Source organism: Rhinolophus ferrumequinum, chromosome 11 (assembly GCF_004115265.2).
Source record: "Rhinolophus ferrumequinum isolate MPI-CBG mRhiFer1 chromosome 11, mRhiFer1_v1.p, whole genome shotgun sequence".
Classification (NCBI taxonomy): Eukaryota; Metazoa; Chordata; class Mammalia; order Chiroptera; family Rhinolophidae; genus Rhinolophus; species Rhinolophus ferrumequinum.
In genome coordinates this window covers 40,689,056-40,711,108 of record NC_046294.1, presented here as the reverse complement: position 1 = coordinate 40,711,108, position 22,053 = coordinate 40,689,056, and the positions used below count along the sequence as shown (strand labels likewise).

The window sequence follows — 22,053 nt, the reverse complement described above, 5'->3', positions numbered from 1 at the left end:
CCTATATAATATAGTATATGTGTGTGTGTGTGTGTGTGTGTGTGTATGCATATATTTTAGAAAGGACAGTCTCTTTCATACCACACTGCCATTATTGCATATAACAGAATTAACAGTAATTTTGGGGGGTCTCATCTGTCTATATTCAGGTTCCCTTGATCGAATCAGGATGTAGACAAAGTCTGTATGCTGCATTTGGTCATTAGTGCCTTTAAGCCTATTTTAAGCTAGAGCAGTGTCTCCCCTTTTAGCCAACCGTTACTCCTCCATTTTAGGTGCCCATGCCCTCTGTTGGACAGCAAACCCCTGGAGATTGGAGCTGGCTTCTGTGCCATGCTGGATCCCCAGCGCTGTGTCTGTGATGGGGCTGACGCCCACTGAACATCTGTCCAGTTGTGTCCTAGCCACTCAGGAAATGCATTTTGAATGAATGAATCCTGCCGTGTCTCTGTATGACTGCCCGTGCCTGTGTTTAGATAAGAGGTTTTAAAAAAAAGATGACTCGCTCGTGTGTGGATGTTTTCTCAGCAAACGTCAGTCTGTAAACATCCTGAAATAATAAGAGAACTATTTGCTGTGTTACTCGAGCCGCTCTGGTTTGTGGTGGGGAGCCCAGCCAGCCACATTTGTGCCCTGATCAGCAACTGGCCTCCCCAGGTCACATGTAAGGCTCACAGGGACTGAGGTCATTTGTGCCGGAGCTTGGAATCCTGACTTACCCACAGGGATTACCATGTTATGACCCAAACTCTTAGCGTTTGGGCAGCGAGGAGAACACTGTATCCCTCTCTCTTTGTCTTCTCTCTGGACAGTACTTCCTCCCTTGTGCCTTCAGGAAACTTCTCTAACCTACCTCACACCTGGGTGAGTTGTGGAGCCTTTCTCAACTCATGATGCATCTGCAACTGGCAGGTTGTGACAGAACATGAACAGTTGACCTTTCAGTGTCTTGTCTGAATTCGTGGTGAAGATATAATAGTATCATCACGGCATGTCTGTGGGGTCCTAGTGAAGGAGACCAGAGACTCAGGGGAAAGGAAAGGGTATGCTCCCTCCCTTGACAACGAGCTCCATGCCTGATTCCCTGCTCAGCTCCTCAGGGTGCTGGGCACTCTGATAGACTTCTTCTGACCCCCCCTCCCCCGGCAAGGACCCCTCTCTGCAAACAGCCCTTCACTGAAGGGATTCTTTTTCACCTTCTCGTTCTCTTCCTCGTCATTCTTCTTAACTGTAGATGGTCTTTTCCTCTAGGCAGAAACATATCAAAATATTAAGTCTTTCTCTCTGGATGTCAGGGCTAGGGTTGACTGTTTTCCTTTATCTTTTACTTCTCAGTATTTTCCCAAATTTTTATAATAAAAATACTTTATTTTTCTAATGAAAAACCCTAATTTGGGTTTTTTCCTCCTAAAAAAGAGATCTTCTTGTAAATGATTTGGATGGGTAGACAAAACTACACATGCATTTGATACAGGTATATGTGTGGATAAGGTCACCGAGCCATTGGAATTTTGATATTTACTCATTTTATTTATTTTATGATATTATTTTAGAGAACATACCTGGACTTCCTAAAAGTTCGAAAACAAAGAAAGCTGTGGCCTAGGAGATGGCAAGCTATGAAAACCCATGTAGCCCCACCTTCTCTCCCATTCTACTTCCTCCCCTTCCTTCCTGAAAATTTCATTTTGATTTCTTCAATGTGAAATTGTTCCAATGTTAGGCTCCCAATTTTGATTTTTTCATTTTATTTATTTATTTATTTTTACTCAGGGAAGTTGAGCTATCCGAGAAAGACAGGATGACGTAGTATGTTAAGACAAGGCAGGCAGGGCAAAGCTCCAGGCTCGGATGGCCAGTCTTGGCTTCCCGGGAAAGTGACTAATAGCCAAACACCTTGGTCACCTCACTTTGGGGGACCCTGGCCCCTCCCTCCACCATTTTCTGTTTTCCTCCCTGTATCCTCCCCAGAGGTGGAAAACATGGTTAGTCTGGGCTGTGCTGATAAGGCTCCTCCTTTCTAATCATCTGGTCTCAGAAACTCAGAGCTGGCAGGAATAGAAGGGGACCTGGGCTCTCTGGTCGCAAACAGACCTTCACTGCAGGATCGTGTCACCATGGAGTCTGATTTTTAAGAAGCTTCCTTTCTTTATCAGCCGTTGAGGAAGCGTCCATCCCTGTGCCCCCAAGGAAGAGCCTTTTGTAAATACCAGGCATGGTATCGTGTCTTACGTGCAATTGCTTTGTCCCCATCTATGCATCTAAATATCGTGATCATCACAGGAAAACCTGCCGTCTCCGTGGCGGTTGGCAGGGAGTGCTGTGCATGGAGGGGTGGTGCTGATGCTCTTGGAATTGGGATTTTTAGTGCGTTTTTTTACTTGCACTAGTATTTCTCTTCCCTGAAAGTCGGTGTAATTTCCCATCCTTAATCCCCTCCTCCCAGTTGCCGCCCAGATACCTTGTAGCACTTGTCTTCCTTCCAAGGCTTAGTCAGATTTCTCTTTGGGGAATCTGGAAATAAAGGCAGGCCCAAGAACAGTGACTTATTTCCTCCTGGTTTGAGGCTGAGGTTCTTCTCCTTCCTGGACAGTGGGGGATGTCCAGTACAGATACCCTTTATGCTGGCAGCAAGAGGAGGGGGCAGCAAGGAGTTGGGCGGCAGCACCTGGACCCTGAGCTGCCGCAACAGCAGGTTTATGGGATATTTGCAGGCCCAAGGTCCTGACACACCAAGTCCAGAAGCTCGGCCATGCCAGAGACGGGAGTGGGAGTCTAGGGACATCCCGTTCTGGCCTGGCCACTGTAGTATCAATGTGTTAAGATGTGGAAACTATGTCTTTGCTCTCATGACTCTGAATGTCTGGCCTTGGCTACTTATCTGAATATTGACTGTGTTGGTATAGACTTGCAGGATCTCAGGGTTTAACTTGTGTCTGGGGCCAGGAGGATGAGGTATACGGAAGGATGAAGAAGTGCCTGGAAGAGGGTCATGTGGACTTTTGGTCACTAAGGAGAGCTGCTCCCTGGAGCACATTGTGTCTGGAGTTTGCCGGGGCCCTGGCAGAGCTGCTGACCCTTCTGTCGGACAGCTGTTCATCCCAGGGAAGCAGAAGGTGGGGGGCCGTGGCTGCTGTAAAGTCAGGGTGCTGGCACTCCATATATCCGGGCAGCTGGGCTTTTCACAACTTGATGCAAACAAAGGTAATAAGAGTCAGGAGCTCCCTGCTGGGAGGAGGGAGGAGTCTGAGAGCTGGATGAGAGGGAAAATAATAGATGATTAGCAGAGGGTCAGGAAGGCCTCCTTCTAGATTCTCAGGGAGAGGATTCAGTCAATCTCTCTCCTTAGGGAATGTCCTGTGAGGCTCCTGAAACCGGATGTGGCCTTGGGGACTCTGTGGTCCATGCTGGGAGAGCTTCTCAGCCATTTGCCTGGAGTTGTGGCACATTTCTGTTGTGAAAGAAGGAGGGGGCTTTGGCTAAAGTCTCAGGTTTCTTCTGGATCCCAGGCTTGCTATAACCAGGGGACCAAAAAGTTCCTGCTTGGTCCAGGTTTCCACCTCCAGGTTGGGTATGTCTGTTATCTTGTATCTGACATTTTGGGCTCTCTTCAAAATGACTCACCCACCCACACACATATATAGATACAGGGTACTCACCCCCACATACTTACATAAATGTATGGTGCACACAGACACATGCACAGATGCGTGGTAGGCACCCCCGCACCCGCGCGCAGATGCGTGGTGTGCACCCATACACATAAATGGAAGCATGGTAAAATAGTCACTCAGTGCAAAGGGAATTCAATGAAAAGGAAGCCTTCCTTCTTCCCCTGTCCTTCATCCCTCGGTTTTCTTCCTCAGTAGCACCTGCTGTCCCAGTCTCCTGTGGATCTGTAGGCATAACTTTGTGCCTGTTTCTCCCTTTGCTCCTCGTCAGGCCTCCTGGGAAGCAACCAGCATGTGACGTGACAGCCTCCAGGGCTGCCGAGACTCCGCAGTTATTTGAATTCGCCAAAGCTCAACTATTGCCCCTCCACCCTACTTTGCTACCTCTCCCCTTTAGGAATCTCCTTTGTGGGTGTCGAGAGTCTGGGCACTGAGAATAAACCTCAGAGGCATGTTCTAGGTGCAGATGATAGAGGCACAAACACACAAACAAACAGACAGACATTGTACTAAGACAGACCTGGGTTCGAATCCTAGCTATGTGGCCTTGGCAAGTCCACGATCTCTAGTATTTTAGTCTATAAAAGGGAAGTATTTATACCTATCTCCAGTGATTGATGTAGAGATGAAATTAAAATGTTTGCGAAGGGCACAGCGTCGGTTGGCTCTCCAACATGTCATGTTTTTCCTACTTCGAAGGAGTGACCCATTTACAGAATGAATGACATTGGCATGGAACCCTCTGGATGGCTTCCTGGAAATCCTCTCAGTGGGTCCCTGAGCTTTTATTTCCTTGCAGAAGGCAGCCCGTTCTCCATTTTCTACCATTGCCTTCCCCCGTCTCCTCCTGCTTACGTAGAGCCTTGTCTCCCAATGTCCCCAGCCTCTCAGCGTCACCTCCTTCTCTGTCCCTTTGCCCCCCACCCTTCCACCATTGTTGAGCGGGAAGCTGCTGGCGGCCGGCTGGGAGAGGACTCTGGGCTGTTTATGGCCGCTCTCTGAGGTCCTTATGTTGTCATCTCTTCAGAAGCTCCTAGCAGATGTCTGTTTATTGCTGAAACTTCATCTTTATCTTCAGCATGAGAGGAGAGAGAGGCTATTTTTGAAGATCTTTAATTGGCATGGCTGCACAATACAGTCTACGTAGCTTCCAAGTTTCATTCTTCATCGCTCTCACTCTACCCATTTTGAAACCCTTCAGATCCAGACAGAGAGACCTTATATGTCCTGATTTTAGGGTAGCATTTAAATTTGGCAGGCAGTTGTAATCTCTTAAAAAGGTAGGTCAGAGACGCAAAGGCAACAAGCTGACTGTCTTTTTCTGGGCTGAGACAGATGGTGTGAATGAGAGTAGCATTTCTGTGTCCACAGAAACCAACACCTTGCCCCTTCCTTCCACCTGTGGTGGGAGAGACCCATTCTACCTGCTGATTGGCTGGGAGATCGCTAGTGGTTTCTTTCCCTTTGGACTCAGGTGGGGCTCAAGGTAAAGAGGGAGTGGAACTAGTACAGTTGGAAATGATACTGACTTCCCGGGAGGGAGAAAGAGGTGGGGGCCATGAGTCACAGAATCCTGGGATGTCAGATGGGAAGGGCCCTCTGGTATCCAGGTCTCACTCTTGCCACCTTGTTTTACCTATGGGGAAACTTAGGCTCACGGGGTTCTTGATACTGAGCAGAGGCCTGGGGGTGCAGTACCTTGCTCAAGGTCACCCAGCCAGGTCTGAGTCAAGTCTACTATTCTCCATCCAGGCTGTGACCCTGTGATCAGTCTCCAGCAGCCCTACTTACAGCTGGCCTTCCCTTTTGAAGGACAGAGCCTCACCCACTCCCCACTCCCTTTCTAACCACTCTCCCATTCTTTGAATTTAGGATGTATGTATTTGTAGCACTGGTTTACACGACCATGTGATACAAGATCTTTCCTCATCAACAATACCTCCCCCAGAGCCTTTGGGGCTATAATTCCCACCTTTGTTTTTAGTTCCTGTCTCCAGAGAGCGCCTTTGTGCAAAAAAAAAAAAAAAAAAAAAAAAAAATATATATATATATATATATATATATATACACACGCACACACACATATATATGTATACACACACATATATGTATATATATGTGTATATATATATGTATATAATATATATATATAATTTAACTGGGAAGGACAACAGAGATTAGTTTATCTCTGATTAGCTGTCAGCTCAGAGCTGAACCTTGAGAGAATGGGGGATGAGTCATCTGGAAATAGGTGGAGGAAGGAATCAGAAAGGGGTGTAATAGGGTGCTGTCAGGGCAAGCAAGCACCCCTGGCCAAGGCTCCTGAGCTCACAGCAGGGGCAGCTGCCATGCTGGGGGCGCTGTGAGGAGTGACAGGAACACAGCTCGTCTAACTCATGGAGGGAGGTGCATTAGATAAGCTCACTGATGCTTGCACATCGAGACAGAGCACGGAATGTGCTTTGGAGAGTCACACAGCATGTGGGAACCAGGGCAGATTTCCTGGAGAAGGTGGCACTTGGGTATTGAGATGGGCCTTGGAAGATAGGAAGGATTCCCACAGGCAGAGAAAGGCAGAGGTATAGCACAAAGAGATGTGGAAAAGTGAGGGTACATTCAGGGTGCCACATGGTGGAAATGTGGGGGCTGTTTAGGGAAACTGTGGAAGTCAAGGCTGGAATCAGGCTAGCCCTGAATGCTGGGGTGGGGGCATGACCCTAACCAAGCAGACAGTGAGAAGCCATTGGAGAGGAATGGTCGGAGCTGTCTTTCAGGCAGATCCCCCTGTGGGGGAGTCAGGGGTGAGCGATCTGTCAGGCGGCCTGCACTGCCCTCCGTAAGTTGGACGTGTCCACTGACCAGAAAGCAGCTGTTATCTGGACCAAGGAGCGTGTGGGGAGTGGGGAATGGTGGGGGTTGGGGCAGGAGGGGCCAGTTAAGGCTGGACCCAGATAAGGCCTTGTCTGTGTCCTGGTTTGGCCTGCAGCCTTCTGTGTGAAGAGAGTCAGTGTGGGAGGTCCCGTCTTTCAGCTTAGAAGGAGAACAGCCCATTTTAGAAGTCTTCAGTTCGGGTCTTAGAAAATGGGACATCTGTCCCTTTCTGTGCCACCAAGTATGTCTGCTCTGTGCTTCGGCGGCTCTGTCCTTTTTAGAAAATGGTGACTGCCTCACATTTTACCACCTCACTATAAACTAAGCCCTCTGTACCAATCATTCTCCTTCCTCAAGGTGAGTTTGAGAGGAATGCATAAGGGAGTCAGGTGCTGAACCCCTGGGAAGGGGGTACCTTTGGAGCAGGAGTTGCCTGCGTGTGGATGAGGCAGCAAAGCTGGGATGGGACAGGAACTCAGGTGATCCCCTCCTCCTTTGTTAGAATCCATTATGTAAGCATCAGAACTGTTCTCGCCAAGCATTGTGGGCCATGACCTGAAATGATGGCTTCTCCCTTCCGTGGTCTCATCAGCTCCTGAATACCCCCTGCAGGTGTGTCCTGCCTTGGGTCTCTGGTGCACACTTTGAGTTTACTTCCCCAGTAAAGGAGGAGGCTTGAGCATGCTGGTGGACTGGGGCTGGACTTGATGTCACCTGACAGCTGGAACACATTTGTGGGTTGGCTGTTTCTCAGCTTTTCCCCCAGCCCCGTGGACGTCCTGGCCATGGGGAGGGGCCAAAAGCTGAGCTCAGCTTCCGCAGGCTCCAGTATTAACCTAGCAGGTGGGAGACATGGCAACCTGGTGTGCTTGCAGCTTTGACATTTGAGCAGGGCCGCTGGCACCTGTTCTCTGCCATAGATGATGTCTCAGAAAAACCCTTGCTTTCTGTGATGGAATAAATTGCTCCTGCAAACAGCAAACAGCATGAGTTTAGTGCCCGTGAGAGCTATTGATGGGGGTGGGGGCTACAGAAATGGCTTTCGTCTCTGTTCTCCTAGCATCAGTTCTACCAATATGAGACCAAGTTGGTTCATTGATTGATCAATTGATCACTCAAGTCATTCATTCTGCCAACCAAAACTTCCAGAGTTTCCTCCATTTGTCACAGACGGATCGTGGTTTTCAGAGTCGCTATAAAAGCTTGGGCAAGCCACTTAACTTTCTCTAAGCTTCAAGTTTCTCTTCTGTGAGATGGGTGTGATAATTCTTATCTCACAGGATGGCTGTGAGGATTAAATGGGACAATGTGCACAGGGGCTCGGCACACAGGTAGGTGGCCTCCTCCCCTCTCACCCTTTCCCGAACTGGCCCACAAAAGGCTTAGATGTGGGCAGGACTCCTCTCTGCCGCAGGCCTCCCAGTTGATCCTGTTCCCTAAGTGTCTTTTACCCTTAACTAGTGACTTTTTAAGAAAATGGTTCAGTCAAAGCACCTATGTGTGCAACAAAGAAAACGTGACGCCTTTCTCTGCATGGTGAAGTCTTCGAATCAGACCTCAGAACCGCAAGGCTGTTCCAGCCTGGGCTTGCAGATTGGAGGTGACTTGTTCCTTCTTTGGACAGCTCCTCTTGTCACCTCCCTCATGGCTTCCCATAGCTTCTGGCATTTGTTCCCAGTTCTTCCTCCTTGATGTCATAGAGAATGGGGGTGTCATCTCTCTTCCACAGGACAGCTCTTCAGATACTATTTTAAAAATTAAATCTATGATACCATCAATCAGAAGATGTGCCATTATTTTATTGGTAAGAAAGAAAAAGTGCTTCCAGTTAAACTGTGGAACCACGTCTTGTTATCACTTAAAAGTTTTATTTTATATTTACTGAAATAATTATTTTAGAATTTAGACCTATATTTTCATTCCATATCACTCTTGCATGCACATAAAAAGGAAAACGAATTGGTTATGGCATTTCTAAAGTTTGTCACTTGCAGAATCCAGGTCCTTGCTCTGAATCACTTTTTCACTCAGAGTCATCAATGTGGTTTTCTGGCACGTTATTATATTCTGGTAAAGTGGTGATGTATTTCTTAATCTCTCTCGTCTCTGGAATTTTTTTTTTCTAGTTGCTGATACACATTATGTAAGTTTTGATGATGTTGCTATCTTGATTGTATCAGAAGGTGCCAATGGGGGGTTTTTAGTCAAGACCCAGGATTCCTTCCTCAAATGGTTCTTAGATGTTTTGGCTCCTGAAATATTGAGGGTTACTGTTGTCCAGATATGCCACGAGACTAACAGTAAAATTTCCATGTGACAATGGAAATGAGGCAATGACAACTGTGCTACAGCTGCATCCTGGCCTAGAGATGTTGTTAGATGATAGGGGATTGTAAGGTACATTCTGCTTTCATACATTTTATAATTGAAAACAAAAGTTACATCTTCTAATTAATGAAATATGACATTTAAAAACAGCCCTTTTGTTCTCTCCTGAGTCTTCTTCCAGATTAACCACCCATGATGTAGGATCAGATCTTTTTACCTCCCCTGTGGTTCTTCTCTGAACAAAATCCGATATTCTAATACAGCGAGGGCAATGCCCGGACCATATATGGTATTTGTGGTGTGGTGTGACCACCGCAGAGGAAGGGAGCTATCACCTCCCTAGTTCAGGTCCTTCTACTCCTCTTAATGCAGCCCAAGATCGCATCAGCTTTTCTGGCAGCTACATCACACCGTTGACTCACTGACATTATTGCTGACCAGATTTTTGAAACATGTGGTGTTGGTAAGCTGCTTCGCCTGTGTCCTAGAACATGTGTGGTTTCAGAATTTAAATGGAGAGCGTCTGTTCTGTTCCCGTCTGATTCAGAACAACCATTCCTGTTAAATTTCTATTTGTTCAATTTCGTGCAACCCTGTTCCGTTTTGAGCTCTTTCAGGATCCTATTCAAGTGTGCCTTCCGTAGCATCACTCAAGTCACTGATAAAATGCTCATCATGAGGGAGTCCCCGACCTGATCTTTAATTGGCTCACTTTGGGAATGGTAGTCCACGCTGCCCCTGGCCTAAGTCTCTGCCCTTTTTCTTTTCTGACCTGTGACCAGTTGCCTTCTTGAATCTAGATATGCCAAGTCTATTGCAATTCTCCATCAACCGTCAAGTATCCTGTCACAGAAAGAAGTGAGGTCTTGACATCACGTGTTCTCAGTTCCCAGAGGGCTCCATGACTGCTTTCAGGTATTCCCTGCCCACCCCACAGCGATGCAATAGGCAGGTCAGTGGTCTCATCTGCAAGAATTTCCAACGTTCTGGGCCAGCGTACTTGAAGTCATTGAAAGTATCTAAATATCCTTCTTGAAAAACCAAGCTCTTCTCCCATCTCCGCTTTCTGTCTTATCACCACATTTGATCTTTACTCGTCAGTAACTCTTTTTGACACTGGCTATGATGTGCCCAGCGTGGGAGCCGAGGTCCAATTTCTCAGGACCCTTTATGCCTCTGGACTTCCTGGCGCAAGATGACCACCCACTATTAAACCTTCCTGCCCCCTGGGACATGTTGTGCAATGTCAGCTGGTCCCAGGCTTGCCTCCTCTGGCTGACACTCTGGGACGGGCCCTGTATCACTGTCTCAGGGTCTTCTTTGGTTATGCCTCCTTCTCCTCATGATGGGCCCGGGCTTTTTAACAAGGCTTTCCTGTGCAACCGCACGGCTCCTATTCTGTACCATTTACAGAGCCGTTACAGTGAGCCAAGACTGGGGTCAGGGCTTTGTAAATATTAACTCATTTAATTCTTGTGCCAACCCCATGAGGTAGATATTGTCATTCTCCCCACTTACCAGTGAGGAAATTAAGGCACAGAGGGGTTAGTTGACTTACTCCAAATTTCATAGCTGGGAAAGGGTTGAGGGGGAATTAGAATCTAACCAGTTTGCTCCTGAGTCCAGCTTTCAACCATTATGGTCAACTGCCCACTTCCTAAAAGGCCCCGTCTTCCCTCCTTCTCCTCCTCCTCTTCCTTCTGCCTCTCCCTCCCATCCCCCTACTCTTCCCTCCTCCCCACCTCTCCTCCCAATTGCAAAGCTAGAATTGCATGTCAGAGAGTCTGAATCATTTACTTCCTCAAACCCAGCCCTTCTCTTCTCCCACCCATTTGAAGTCTGTTCTCTTAGAGCCTCAGGCACCAACTTCCCCCTCTTGGTCTCACAAGTTTCCGAGGAAACGATTGCTTTTCCTCTATAGTCCCTGTGTCCTTCTGGTCACTAGCCACTTGAGCATTGCCATGGGAATTAGGCTAGTTGTCCTGTTTCTATGGACGCTTCCTCTCTCTTCTGGAAGATGAAATGCTCAGCGAGGCCTGTCAGAGCTTTTCGTCAGTGGGGCTTCCACAACTGTCAGGGTGGTTGATTCTCCACCTGCCCCAACCACCAAGCTCTTCTCTGGTTGGCCTGGAACCTGGATCAGCAGCAGATCAGTGGTGTCCATGGTGACTCAGTTCTTCTTACACTAGTGTTCTCCAGAACATTCCCCTTGCTTTGTTTCATGGGCTTGACACACAGATGCACATGTTTTTAGTTATGAAGAGATGCTCTATTCACCTTTCCCTACTCCAAGTCCATTCCTTTAGAAGATAAGAGTGGGCCCAGAGAAATGTGTACAGTCTGCTACCAGTTATATAAAGAAAAGAATATATATTTGTATTTGCATGCATATAAAGTGCATGTGTGTATATATATATAGGGACTAGATACATGCAACTAACAATAGTGACTATCTGTCCTAGAGTGGGGACAGACTGGGGAGACAGGACCAGGAGTAGGAAGGACATATTTCCCGTGACCTTCTGTGCTTTTTGATTTTTAAAGCTAGTGACTGTATTTCCTATTCGAACACTTTGAAAGCAGAGATAATCTGGGAGTCCTGATTGTCACACTGTGGAGTTTGACTTACCGGGTTGACTCATCCGTCTGCCTCGTGCTGCCATACTGACCTCAGTTAGTTCCTCAGGTGTGAACTGGGCTGGTTACGGCGTACTTACCTTGCAGTGTGTAGCGCTTGCATGGTCCCACACCTGGAGGGTCTTCGATAAACAAGGACCCGTCCTTCCTCCCTGACTCGTCTCCCTGAAGCGCACTAGTAATTGGAGATTTTGACCCTTTGTTGTAATCTCAGTTTACTTTGAGCTGGGCCGCAAGTGTTGGTTTTCTGCTGTGACCCACCTAACACTTATACCATGTTTCCACCCTCTGTTGAACTCCAATATTTGAGGAAATTGAAACTCTCTGAATGTCTGGGTTTGCCTGGAACAACTATGTACTTTCCTTTTTGAGAACTATGGGAGTTTACATTATCATTTCTTTTCCAGTCATACTCGTCTGCCCAGTTCAGGGAGTGCAATTAGAATGGATCTAACACCCTTTGAAAACACAAGCCCATGGCGGATGGGTTTGTAGATAACCGAGGTCAGGGCAGGCCCTGAAGAAAAAATTCATGGCGTTGGGAAAAGCCAGCCCAGGTTTCTATAATTGAGGAAGTAACCTGATTAGGAAGGTGACTTATTTACCTTGGGCAGTTAATTGAGAAGCATACATTGAACACCTACTGTGTGCCCTAGGCTGTCTGCCAAGGGAGTGACAATATGGTTTAAGGCCCAGCCTCTCCTCCTAAAGCGTTCACAAGATACTTAGGGAAACAAGACATACGTGTTTTAAAAAATTAAATACGAGGAGATTTAGGAGTTTAGTTCAGTCACGAGGTAGTTCATGACTAATTTCCATATGACGGGGGGACAGCAATGGGTGCAAGGAGTGCTTTCTAGGGGCTGGACAGGGGGTGGAAAGCTTCCTGGGGGAGGGGGTTGGGGAGGGTGAGCCGGAGGCTGCATTTGCTCTGGATCTTGAAGGGTAGATGAAGTGCAGATGGGTAAGTGGGAGGAAGAAGAGAGCATCTCTAGTGGGTGTCGAAGTCGGGAGAAATGGGAAATGGCCTGCTTTGAAGGTGGGTAGAGGAAATGAGGCTGGGCAGATGGGTTTAGAACTGATACAGACAACCTTCAATATGACAGAGAGAGAGAGAGAGAGAGAGAGAGGAAAAAGTGCGTGTGTGTTGTTTGTGTGTGTGTCAGTTCAGAACACAGAGGATGAGGGCCCAGGGTCTCATGGGCAACTCTTGTTGTAAATCCTAGGGAGGACGGCAAAGAAGGGCTTTGGCCTCCAGACATTGAATCCAGGCATCTCCAGCTTGTCCTCCACAAATATCCTCAGGAGTAGAGAGGGCGGCCAGAGGCATGCGAACCCTTCTCCATTATTGTTCTGTTTGGGTATTTTCTGCTTAGGCATTTTAAATGTCTACTCATTTATTTATTCAGTATTTATGCGTTCTTACTCTGTGCCAGAACCTGTGCTAGGTGCTGTGCTTACAGCAGGGAAAAAGAAAACAAGGATAACATCCCTTGCTGTGTGGAGGGAGAGACAGTGAACAAGGTAAAGGTCCGAGGCCAGGTGAGGAGAGGTGGGAGACCTGCCGCAGGAAGAAGATAGGCTGTGCTGGGTGCGGGTGGAGGGAAGCAGATGGCGGAGGGCTGTCATTTTAAATACGTGGTCAGGAAAGGCCTCAATGACCAGCCCTGTCGCTGGGATTTATAAGCCAGCAAGTGAGGAGCCCGGGGCCACAGGGAAGGAGGCCAGGCCAAATAGTGGGGATCTTGAGTCCCCAGGTGTTCCTCTTGGACCCACAGAGTCTTCAGCTCTAGGCAGCAGGGAGCCTGTGAGTGTTCTTGAGCAGAAGAGTGCCATGTATGGGAAGACGACCCTCGTGGCTTTGCACAGGATGGGCTGCAGGAGATGAGACTGAGACCCCAGGAGGAGATGACCAGGGCTTTAAAAACTTCACTAGTTTGATACTTCCCGCCTGTGCATGGGGGGGCGGGGGGGGCGCAGAGCTAGGGAGCAAGAGCAGAGGGACAGGGGTGAGGGTGCCAGTGGATACGGGCAGAAAGGGAATGATGGCAGGGTTTGGCTGGAGGGGGATTGACAAGCAACACACTGAAGTTCTTAGAATTTGGGTTTTGGGGGTTGGTTAAACAGTCATGCTGTGACTTTTCTTCCATTATTTTCATGTAGTGTAGTGCTTAAGGATGTGAGCCCTGGGTTTGAATCCTGACTAAGTGACCTTGGGCTAAGGTACTTAACCTCTCTGTCCTCAAGCTCTGGTAAAATGGGGATAAAGTAGTACTTACCTTACAGGCACATTTTTGAGAAGATGAAATAGGTTACTGAATGTAGAATACTGAGAACAGTGCCTGGCATATATTAAGTGCCTAATAAATATTAGCTTGTTTGACCGCCTCTGTCTCTCCATATATACGTGTGTGAGAGTAAGAGTAACATGTTGGACATATCCTTGCTGTTGTGCTGAAGCTAAGTCAAAGGACGAAATGATCCTTTAAGGATTAAATGAGGTAATGCATGTAACGGATTTAGCTCAGTGGCAGATGAATGCGAGCTAAAAGTACTACTGGTACCACTGAATATTATTGTGAAGAAAATGATTTTCCAGTGGAAATCCTTTGTAAAGTCATCCAATTCAACCATTATTTATCAAGCCTATGGTGTGCCAGGTGCTGCACTAGACATATTATCTCCTTTCATCTTTGCAATGACTGCCCGAGATAAGCACTGTTACCCACATCTCACCCATGAGGAAGCTGAGGTTCAGAGAGGCTGAGATTTGCCCAAGATCACACAGCCTTGACTAGCAGAGCTGGGACTTGAGAGTATTTTTCCCTCTGATATTGAACTACCTTTTATAATGAGAATAATTAGTCTACGGGTAATCTGTTACGTAAATATACATTGACATATAGGTATGTACATCAATCTCCTTTGATATTTGGTGCCCACATGGAGCCTTGGGAATGTAGAGGCATGGCCAACTTCTAGGACAGACCAGAGGCAGTGTCAGATGGGGGACCCTGGGCCAGTAGTCAGAGCTGCCATGGGCAGGAGAGGCCGTGGGTGAGTCACCTCCTTCCCTCAGTGATGTATCGCTGCAGGCCTTATCAGAGCCTTTCAGTCACACAGAGTCTGTCTGAGACCTGTCTTGGTTGACCCAGCTCCTTGAGTGCCAGAGGAGTAGAGCCGATGGGTTTAAACCCCAGTGCCACCAGTTCCGAGCTATAAGGCCAACATAGGAGTGAATTTCTTTGTACCTCAGTTTTGTTATCTGTGAACCCACTCATAGGGTTTCATGCGAACTAAGTGAAATGGCCATGTAAATACTTAGGATGGCCTGGGCCACAGCAAGCACTCATAGTTATTATGCTAATAATTATTTTGTTATAATATGTTATAAAAGCCTCCGCTGATCTATGAGGCCAGAATGAAATGCCCCGTCCTCTCTGTGTGATTCCCTCAGTAACACATTTTGTTTTGCCTTATTGTAGAAATGTGGGTGGAGCTCTACCCTTCACTGGACTGCGTCCTTTAGACCAGGGAATAGGTCTCCATCAGTGCTTTTTAAATACCTGCGGACTTGTGTCTTGTCCTAGAATGTGTGGAAAGAAGTTCGCCAAATGGAATGGATTCCTAGGTCTTCTTTTTCCTTCAAGCCACATATTCTAACCTGAATTTCTTACCTCCCAGGATTATGAAAAATGTCTGCTATTTCTAAGGGTGTTTACAGTTTGCTAAGCACATTCATTTTTCACTCGGTCTTCACAGTCTTTGTATGTGGTCATTGGTTACTGTCTTCATTTAATAGGTAAGGAGACGGGGGCTCTACAGAGATAACGGATTTGCCCATAGACTTGTGGGTGGAAGATGAAGAAATGGGTGTCCCTGTGCCCATCTCAGGAAGCTTTAGTGTGGAAGCTCCTATTGACCATCCCCCCAAAGCCGTTTCATCATTGCCCCCTTGCCCTTCTCCTGAAGAGGGTTGGGAGGAGACCATGGAACCAACAGAGCTTTATCCAGTTCTGCTTTTATCCTCTTCCCTCCTCCAGGTCCTGTTACTTCCAGAAAAGCACCCGAGGGTGGGCTGGAGGTGAGCCAGTGATCAGAGTTGTTTAAATCATCCCCACTCCCATTTTCCCTTCTCCGTGGGTCTGAGGTCTGGGCCGAGACTCTGCACTCTGGACGTGGTGGGGAGTGGAGACGGTGGGGAGGGCACTGTAGCTTTAAACATTTGGAGCAGTGCCCAGGCACAGCCACACACGGGGAACCTGCAATTGGGGGTGGAGGAGGTTGGGATCTCCTCAGCTTCACCCTGGAGGAGGGACAGACACTAGGTATGGAGTCCAGGTGCAGGGGGCCCGTGGGGTGCGGGGAGAGAGGCGGAAGCAGAGACTGTGGGTGGGGGCAGTTCATCTGAAGGCAAATGGTCCTTCCAGCTAAGGTGGGACTAAAGCACGGGCTCCAGGACGGACTTTAATCCAGGTGTATCAAGCTCCTGATTTGTTCCTAAGTGGAAGAATCTTCTGTGTAGTTCCGCTCAACAAGAGGTTATTAAGGAAGTACCTACAGTATCCCAGCAGGAATGTGAAGGAATGTGAAGTCCATGAGGACCTGGCTCATGTACTGAGGCCTCATTTTTGCGTCTTTTCCTTTCTGAGAACCTTAATGCCAGGCTGATGGTGGTGATAACTTATGTGCATAGGGCAGCGTGCAGATTCCTGGCACCCCGAGCTTCGGCTCGAACCTGGGCCTGGCAGCTCGGCCCTGCCACACCGGCTGGCTGCTGGCAGAAAGCCCTGCTCATTGAGTTGGGTTCTGAGCCTGCTGTGGGCAGAGAGGGGCTATCGGGCCTTTATAGTCGTGGTTCTTGATTCTCTCCATGGTTATTATGTGACCCAAAGAGCAGACGCAGGAGCCTCTCGGGGTGTGGGTGGAAAAGATCCCAGGTAGAATGGCCCCCAAGATAATGGTTCAGATGGCCCATCCCTCACTAAGGCCAGTCTCCACTTCGTTCCAGTTCCAGCCTGGCCAGTCTCTGCTGCCATGCTCTGCCCATCTGCCTGGGTCATCCCTGCCTCCAGCTCTTTACTTTGTTTTTTGTTTTGTTTTGTTTTGTTTTTTCTTCAGTCTGCAACGCCTTGCTTCTCTTTTGCCTTTATCCATCCTCATCCTGCAAAACTGAGATTCAGCACTTCTTGCTTCAGAAAGGCTTCCTAAACCCTCTCAGCCAAAACTCAGCCCTCTTCTCCATATGCCTCCTGGGTGGAGAGCCAGCAGCCCCCAGCTCAGCACTTACATGTTATGTAACGTGTTTTGAGCAACTACCACACAGTAGGCAGCAGAACAAAGATCAGAGCAGGGGAGTCTGACTGGCCTGGGTGTAGTTCCTAGCTCCGATTCTTATGAGCTGTGTGACTTTGGGTAGGTGCTGTGATTTCTGAGTCTGTTTCCTCATTTGAACTTGAGGACATGATGCCTACCTCACAGGGAAGTTGTGAGGATCCGCTGAAATAGTCCACACAGAGCACTTAGCACGCAGATCCCAGCTTGTAGTAAGTGGCTAACAGGTGGCAGCCTTAAATTCTTTGACATGTATTGTCTTATTTAATCCACACCCTAGCTTTATGAGGTAGACCTCATCCCCCAAGAGGAGCGAACGAGCTCAGTGCCGAAACGACTTGTGCAAGGTCCCAGGACAGGGTGGGCAGTGAGGCTGGAGGCGATGCTCTTCCTTCCACTGCCTCTGCGGCCCCCATGCCGGCCCATCCCCATGTTTCCTGGTGTTCTTCCAGTCCTAGTGAGGACACGCCACAGATGCCCCATGAATGGTCTTTCCGGGCTGGTTTAAGGAGAACCAAGTTGCGGGGGCTTTGGGGCAGCAGGAAATGAGACCCCTTGAGCATTCCAGCCCCTTTCGGATTTCAGGCTTGCCCCTGGATCCTGGCAGTGTACTGCATACCACTCCCAATACCAGGCAGTGCAGGCAGCGTGGCTCCAACATCGCACCTAGCCAGGGAGCGCGAAACCAAATCATGCCCTGAGGGGAAATCTGCCAGTTCCTTTTCATTTATTTATTTATTTATAAATAGCAGAGCATTAAAGCTGTGAAAAGAAAAAGTAAGGGAAATACCTGTCTGGATAATCCCTCATGACTGGGGCAGCCACCCCGTGAAGCTGGTTGCTGGGAAACAAAGAGAAAAGCCACTAGCTGGCAGGCAGGCTCCGGGGCGGCGTGTGTGGCATTGTGTGTGCCCTGTGGGGGTTAGTGGGTGGCTTACTGAACTTCCCCAGACCCAGAGGTACAGCCCCTGGCCTGCCAAGGGTGGCTGCTCTTGCCATTACTGTGGTCAGGATGATTTTCACATCGTTTCAGATCGTGGTTTCCAGTTTCTCTCCATCCAATGTTGGAAGCTGCCACTTCTTTCTCCAACGGAGTCTCCCCTTGTCCCAGCTGCGATTTGTGTCTGTAGAGTCCTCACCCCACTGATTATTTAGTTTATGCCTGTGCAGACTTTGGCGTGGGGGTTCCCAGGGCCTTTGGAAGATGGCTGTGGGTGCTCATGCTCGGGTTCACCCCACAGCTATCGCTGCAGGAGCTGGGGAGGCCATCAGTGTGGTTTGGGGCTTTGTTTTTGTTACCTGGCCAGGGGTTCGTTTTTTTTGTTTCTGTTTCTCTAAAACCCTTTAAAACACAACTGAAGGTAGAGTTTCTTTTCCTGGAAGGAATTGAGAGAGTGCTAGCAGAAGGCTTGGAGGTCCAGGAATAGACCGTCTTTGGGTGCTGGCCCTGAAGGTGGCTAGAGAAGGAGACAAAGCAAAGATAACATTGTTTAGCACAGTGCTATGTGTCAATCATTGTGGTTGTACCTTGCTCATGGCAAGGGCCGGGGCGCACATCTGAGGCTGGGTTCCCAGCCGGGAACCTCGGGCCTGGGCTCTTCAGTTTTTTCCAGCCCCTTCCTCTCCCAGGAAAGACATTGGTCCAGGGCTTGCAGTGGCCTCCTCTTAACTTCAGTTTGTAGAGACACCTTGCTTCTCATGTTTGTTTTTCCTTGGCTAACTGGGTCTCACTCAATGCGCAGCTGGCTTTTCTTCCTCAGTGGGATTTAGTGATGATAACGCGGAGAATCATGGAATGCCGTTGTTGGTCAGAGCTCTTTTGGTGTCCAGTGATAGGAACTTAAGCAAAAATGGGACGCCTTGGAAGGTTCTCGGGGAGGCCAGAAACTCCAAGAAGGAACTTCAGAATCCAGCCCCAGGAAGAGATGAGGTGACCTCAGCATCCCTGGACCAGCACCCCCTGTTCAGTGGTCCCTGGCTGCAGACAGCTCCCAGCTAACCCCACACAGCCCTCACTTGACCCAAGAGTACCAAGCCCTAGGATTTTTCGTTTTGGTACTTGGTCCAGCTTGGAGCACGTACACACTATTTGCACCCATGAATGTGGCCAAGAAGGAAACATATCTGATGAACCTATCTTGAGTCCCATGCCCACCTTTTTATCTGGGGAGTAGAACATGGGGTGGAATCTATTAGAACAAAGGTAGAAAGATGCTAGTAATATTAATAAGTAAAAATAATCTCACTTTTATTGCATGCTTACTTTGTGCCAGACATTATTCTAAGCTCTTTACCGACATAACTCATTTCATCTGCACAATCAACCCCATTTTATGTATCAGGAAGCTGAGGCACAGAGAGGTTAAGCAATTTGCCCAAGGTCACACAGCTAGCTCATGGGGGAGCTGGTGTTGAACCCAAGCAGAGGACTCCAGATGTGCTCCTCACCACCCACTCTGATGCAGACAATAACAACAGATGTCAGCTACAAGTAGTGACTCCGAACGACACACTAGGCTACGTCCTTTACAGCGTTATCTCCTTTCATCTTCAAAACAGCCCCATGGAGTAAGCACTAACATTATCCCTATTTTTAGATAAGAAACTGAGGCTCATGGAAATTATCTGGCTTGCCCAGGGTCACCTGACTCATTTAAAGTGACAGAGCTGGGATAGGAAGCCAGGTTTGCTTGCTTCCAGGCCTGAGTTCAGGATCACTTTGAGCAGCCTCTGCATTCTGACACTTCTCTTGCTCTGTCAGAAGCTCCTTTGGTGACTGGGACGAAGAGCAGACCTGGCTGAGCCTCTGCACCTTCATCCTCTGCCTGCTGGCTTGGCGTGTGGAGACCCCTGCTTGGTGCACGTAGCTGAGGGGCCGGATTTGTGGTTCTGAGCTGGTCTTGATATGTCTCACACCAAAGGGTCTTGAATAAGCCTTTAGTGCATAAGCTCTGGATTTCTTCATTCCTCCATTCATCACATATTGGTGGAGTGCCCAGGAGTTGCCAGGCCCCGTTCCAAGTGCTTGGTGTCCCTTGGGGAAGACCTCGCTTCTATGGAGCTAGGCTTGGGGAACAGCAGAGAAGAAGGTCCCTCGAGTTCTTTTCATGTTCCTCAGGATCCATGAGGCCACTCAAGCTCACAGGAAACCTTTCCTGCACCACCCAACTCAGCCCCACAGGGGCCTGGACACCTCATGCTTCTTTGCTTGGGAGTGGCAAGATGGCAAATCCAAGAGGAGACTTGTTTCTCCATTCTGATTGATTACAAAGCAAACATTTTATCAGGGAGCCAGCACAGGCATGGACTAGGCCAGCTCGACTCTTGAGTCCCAGACTGCTGTGGTCATTGCTGATTGAGCCTCTAGGCAAGGAGGCACTTGGCTGCACCATGCCTCAGTTTCCCCCTCTGTGACATGACTGTACTACCTGCCTCATGGGGTTGCTGGGAGGATTATCTGAGATAGCTCATGCCAACCACCCGTCACAATGCCTACGCATGAATTAAACCCTCTCCTTCCTTTGAAGGATTGACTAGTTTTGAAAATATCTCTAAAAGCCAGGCCCATGGAAGAGGGCAGCCAGAAGGGGTCTTTGGTGAGGAAATCACAAATTAGTTCAAGCTTCTCATTTTACAGATGAGGAAACTGAGACTCCTCTAAGGGAGGGCTGGTACTGGGCCCTAGGACTTTCTGGTTTACTGGGGTTTTAAAGGGAGCTCAAAGTCTATTTGGCTGTTGGTGAGACAGAGGGTATGAGTTGGCCCTTGGAGTGGCTAGATCACAGTGTGCCCAGGCCTGTGGTCAGCCCTTGTAGATTGGCCAGAAACGCCCACGTGCACCCACCATGCAGACAACTCAAGCAGAACCTCAGAGAGCCCCCATTTCCCTGCTACTGGTCTCGGCAATATCCTTGGGGGGCAACAATGTCCCCGGGGGTGGGGCTTCCGTTCCTGAGATCTAGGGAGTGTGTGGAGGTCCCTGGTTCTCAAACCTGGTTAGACTGACAGTAAATTCTGTGCCAGGATGTCCAGCGCCCCCATCCACTGCGCCCAGAAGCTTCTCTTGAGAATCAGGGAGCAGAGAAGCGGAGGCCTCCAGCCTCTCTGACTTTTGGCTCCAGACTGCACAGGGTGGACAGAATGTAACCAAGGCGGGCCAGCCTGTTTGTCAGCTGCCATGGACTAGAGAGGTGTGGCTTGATAATGATGATGATGATGACAGAGCTGATGGCAGCTTCTGCCCAGGTGGCTTCCCTGAGAGCCTGCCAGGCAGCTCACGGGGTGCGCAGCTGCACTAGCACACCTCTCACCTCAGCAGGGGGGTGGACTATGAGCACGGGTCAGCAGGACCTGGGCTCCAATCCTGCCATGCCGTGGGGCCTTGGCACATGCCTTCTGCTCTCCAAGCCTCTGTTCGTGTCTGTGAGGTGCCACCGAGACAAAGTCTGTCTAGTCTCTAACAGTGCTCATTCCACGTACGTCCAGTGCTCAGGAAAGAGCTTCTTTCCCACGAATAGTCTGACAATTCTGAACAGTGCTTTAAAGGCAAGTCTTTGTGTATGAGAAAGAACACTTGTGTGTTTATGTGGGCCAGTAGACACACCGCCCTGCTTAGCAAAAGTGTATGTATCCAAGGAGTATGGGTACTGCCTCTTGCAGGTCTCAAATTTCACATCTGTGCTAGTTTCGTCTTCTTGAGACTACCTCTTAGAAATTTAGAATTGTGAAAGTAAATCCTTAGAAATGCCTTGTGACTCTGGGCTCCATTTCCCAAGCAGGTGGAGAGGCATTTTCTGCAGAAGCAGTAAGATGTAAGCACCAAATCATTTGGGTGGTCATCAGAAGCCAAAATAATAATTTGTTTAGGAAACTCAGCCCTGACCAAGTAGCCCAGTTTATAACTTCCTTGTTTATTTAGCATTTTGGACCTTTCCACCTTGGGAAACGTAACAGATTTTACATTGTTGACTTGTTATGGGGTTTTTACATCAGATTGATTTACTTGTACCATGTCCTAAGCTTAGAAATTCTGGCATTTTCTGTTTCTACTAAAGTGCCTAATAAAGCATTTTTTTCCAGATCCTTTCCCTTTCTCTGCAAGCCTTTGTAGAGAGGTGTGATAAGCCCTTAGGGTGCCCAGACAGTGGCAGACAATAAAATTGGTTTGACCGTCTCACAATTCCTTTGTTCACATGCAAATCTTGGAGCACAG

General features: G+C 48.4%; 1 protein-coding gene across 14 annotated transcripts in view; it reads left to right on the top strand.

Moving 5' to 3' along the window:
• The window catches only part of MICAL2 (microtubule associated monooxygenase, calponin and LIM domain containing 2), a 207,570-nt gene that overhangs the window by 3,998 nt on the left and 181,519 nt on the right, over positions 1-22,053 (top strand). The gene's annotated exons all lie outside the window — the stretch shown is intronic.